This window comes from Podarcis vaucheri, assembly GCF_965113315.1.
Source record: "Podarcis vaucheri genome assembly, chromosome: 1".
Taxonomy (NCBI): Eukaryota; Metazoa; Chordata; class Lepidosauria; order Squamata; family Lacertidae; genus Podarcis; species Podarcis vaucheri.
Window position 1 is genome coordinate 89,958,904 of NC_138759.1, and position 4,116 is coordinate 89,963,019.

Below are 4,116 nucleotides of genomic sequence, written 5' to 3' on the forward strand. Positions count from 1 at the left end.
GCTAGAGATGCTAGTTTAGGTCTGTTCCAGCATGGTTCTTTTTCAATTCTTAACCTGCCCACATGCCATTGAGACGTCACTCGTGTGCTCTGCATTGACATGATTCATGCAAGGTAGGTAAGATTTCATCATCCAGAGCCAACAAGGTTGTGGGAACCACTTAAAGTCATATCACAAAAAGCTAGCCTTGAAATCTGATTTGTGTGTGTGCACAACTCAAGGTATCTGCTGCATCGGTTGTCTCCCAACCAACCTCTTGAGCACTTCGTGTACATTTGCAGCATTCTTTGCTACCAGAAACGGACATGGGGTTTATCATGTGTGCACGGCAAGGGAGCAGACATGACACAACGAGGCTAAGAAGCTCCAGTCAGAACAATTTCAGAAGGTCAGACACAAAGCGCAAAGCCACATTCAGGGTTAGTGCTTTATTGTGTTGTAGCTCTTGCTGTAAAATAACCTCAAAATTAGCTCCAGCTGCTGGCATATTTCATCCCTTTGGTCTGTTTCATATCTGGGAGAAAGGAAGGAAATAGCCACTTTTAAACACTGTTCCCTCTCTTCTCTCTCTCCACCCCCCCCCTGCCTGTGTTCTCTTTACTGCGGGGATATCATGAACCAAGGCCATAGTCTTCCCACTGGCCCACTGTAATTTTTAATGCTTCCTGCAGGGTTATCCATAAAAAAGCAACATAGAAACATGATGCTTGAAATGAGAGACATTACTGACATCAAGGTTATGGGAAGGAGCAATCAGGTGATGCTTTCGTGCCACCATGTCATGACATCATAATGGGCAGGTACTGAGGAATCTAGAAGTCTACAAGGTTCTGAATATGCTGTAGGCTTTGTTACCTAACAACACAGGGCTAGGAGGACTGCTTTTCCAGAATTTCATTTTAGTATTTAAGGGGGGGGGAGTTTCTAGCCACATAACTGGTGAGAAATGTGGGATGGACCTGTTTCATGGGTTAGTTATAAACAGAACTGAGTAGCATTGTCTTCCACAGAAGCAGAGTATGTTGCAGCTACAGAAGCATGCAGAGAGGTTGCCTTGCTCACCAACCCAAATAGTTTTATATTAACATGACCCAGATTTGTGTGTGTATTCTTTAAGAGGGATTCAAAGGGATTTTTAACCAGGAAGGCATCTTTATTAGTAGAATTCAGACGAGTCAGCAACAAGCTGATCGCTGCATAAACTTACAAAGGGGATTGTTTAACTCTGCTAAAGTAAACCGTCCCACAAGAAAACTGTGGAAAAGATACAGGTAGTAAATTAATGAGATTTATAGTTTCCCCTATGTCGAAGGCTTAGGGTATGAAACTGCAGCTTTTTAAAATGTTCCCTGAATTATAGATAAGAGCTATAAATATTACAGGTGTGCATAGGCCTCCAGATGGGCATTGCATGGCTGCACTGTGCTCTTAATTTCTTCAATCTGTGATGGATATTCTGAGCTGCTCTGAGTGCAGCCTCTTCCTCCATGGGAAAGAGAGGTGCCACTGTTGATTTGCATAGAGGAAGGGGTGCATGTGCAGAAAAATTCCCATGGAAAAAAATGGGGTGTAGTAAATGTCAGACATACCTAAGAAGGACCCTGCTAATAGTAAACACAACATCCCCTCACAGAATCCACAGCAGGCTGAACTAGGAAAAAAGCAAACTTTATAACACTCCAATGATGCCTAAACTTGAATTTGGGAGAACTTTATGGAGAAAGAGTCCTGCAATATGAAGTAGCCAGCACCAGAGAGACACTTTCTTTGCCATGCATAGCATCCCTGTATTGGTTCATGGAAGGGACTGTGAAAAGCACCCTCTTTGTCTAGACAAGGAATCATGGTAGGAAGCAGCCTTTTGTTAAAGTATGATGCATTCAAGGTACCTAAGGTGACAGCAAACATTTTGAATAGTGCCTAGAAGACAAAATATACTGTCTGAAACAAAATAAGAAGCCCCTCTCCATCAATGTCATCTAATCCTCCTCCCTCTCTGGCACGGTTTTCCTCTGTCTCTGTTAGGAGCCTTTTGACTAGTAAACATGAAGGATCAAGCTGGATGAAATTAGCAAAGCCACCAGTGACTTGTAACTCTTTGTTTCTTCTTGGCCAGTTCTTCTTTTAGTTTGCCTGAATATTTGAGTTTGCCTGAATATTTGAGTTTGCCTGAATTCATTCCAGCTGCAGAATATGGAGGCAAGGCCTGCTCACAAAGTTATTATATGAGCACAATGGGGACAGAAAGGCTGAGCAATCCACAGGCTGCGAGAAGAGGCAGAGACAATATCTTAGATCTTAGATTGTTTCTTTCAAGGAAGCCTGTGGTGTGGCACTCTTGTAATGTTTTCCTTTTAAAATCCATATTTTATTTCATTCCTACGCTTCCAATAAACCAACAAACAGCTGGACAAACAATACGACCAGAAGAACTTGGGGGTGCATTCATATAACTGGACAAAGAAGGAGGAAAAGAAAAGAAAATCAGGGAAGAAGGAAGACGGGGGAGAGGCCAGAGCAATGTATGGTGGATGCAAATCCATCAGGGCTTTTTGACCCATATGAGGGATGATGGGATTTCAGTAGATGTACACAGTTATATGAAACTGCCATAGAAAATGGTTCAGAAACTTCAGCTGATGGAGAATACAGATTCCCAGGTGCCAATGGGGGCCAGAATGGCCACATCTGCACTATCTATTTGAAGCTGCAGCAAACCACTTTCAACCATCATGGCTTTTCCCAGGGAATTCTGGAAACTGTAGTTTGTAAAGGGTGCTGAGTATTGTTAAGAGACCTCTATTTCCACTCAGAGAGCTATAATTCTCAGAGTGGTTTAACAATCCCTAGGGAACCCTGGGAATTGTCATCCTATCCCTAACCGCTTCTTCTTCTCCCTCCTGCAGCTCTTGTGCAGCCTTAAAATCTGTTGTTAATTGCTGAGTGGCCTTCTAGAGCAAATTGATGGGGGTCACGGGTGGAGAAGAAGAGAGGGAAATCTTAATGCATGAGTGAAACTACTCTCATGCAGTGTTGAATGCAACTTTCTATTTCACTTTCTCAGTGTTGGGATGCGAGTGTGTGCCTAATACACTAACAGTGAGTGTTTGCCTAATACAATAACAGCTGGGTCTCATTTATCTTTGCATATAGTAATGAAATCAATCTACTGGTCGATGTTGTTCTTGTTATCCTCCACTAAATTGCTATGCATTTATTCATTTACAAGCTGGTTTACACTGAATTCAGTGGGGCTTACTTCCAAGGAAGTGAGCATAAGATTGCAGTCATGCGGGGCACATTTACTCAGAAGTAACCTCCACTGTGTTTAATGGGGATTACCCTAGTAAGAGCGTTTATGCTTGTGACCTTAGTTCCCCTTTCGTAGCCTCTCTGCCAAAATGGCAATAATCATGACTCATTAGTGAGATGGATCCTTAATTGTCACATTTAGCCTGATTCTTGTCCAGTTTACTCGTGAGATGTGAGCCTTATCAAGAAGAAAACATATTTTATCCATAAGTCTTTTATATGTGACATCTAGTCGCGGGACCAGTGGATCGTTGAAGGTTTTATACCATTTGGCTGAGAAGTCCTCCAGCCCAGGTGCTTTACCAGCTTTGACGTTTTTAATTGTGTTTTCTATTTCCTCCACTTGCAGAGGCCTCTGAAGCATCTGTGCTTGCGCCTCTAATAGCCGTGGGAGCTGAACTTTATTCAGGAAAGCATAAATTGCTTCTTGTGTTGATTCTCTCTCAGGAGTGTATAATTTTGAATAAAAGGGTCTAAGTACATTATTAAGCTCAGTTATTTTGGTGTGCTATTCATTCTCAGTGATCCTCAGTAGAGAAGTATATGCTGAGGATCAAGCTTACCTCCATTTGTGAGCTAACAGGTCTGCCAGTCTGCTATCTTCCATACATTTGTTTCATGCAGAGGAACCTGGCCTTTATCTGTACAAATTTTATTAATTCCATATTCTTGCTATTGGATTCTTCAGAAGTTCAAGGGAGAATGACTTTTACAGCTTTCAGCTTTCTGCTCCCCCAATTTGATTGCATTTTGAATTATACCTTTTCTTTTTGTAGGACTCATATGCAATTACTCTCTCTCTCT

General features: G+C 42.0%; 1 long non-coding RNA gene across 2 annotated transcripts; it reads left to right on the top strand.

Annotated features, from left to right (window-relative positions):
* The first annotated feature begins 580 nt into the window (after positions 1–580).
* On the top strand, positions 581–3,806 carry LOC309541267. Of its 2 annotated transcripts, XR_014223683.1 has the most exons (3): positions 585–939; positions 1,634–2,522; positions 3,662–3,806. It is a non-coding gene; the product is annotated as an uncharacterized lncRNA (long non-coding RNA). The 2 variants fall into 2 exon arrangements; XR_014223682.1 differs by having other exon boundaries at positions 581–939; positions 1,634–3,806.
* The last annotated feature ends 310 nt before the right edge of the window (positions 3,807–4,116 follow it).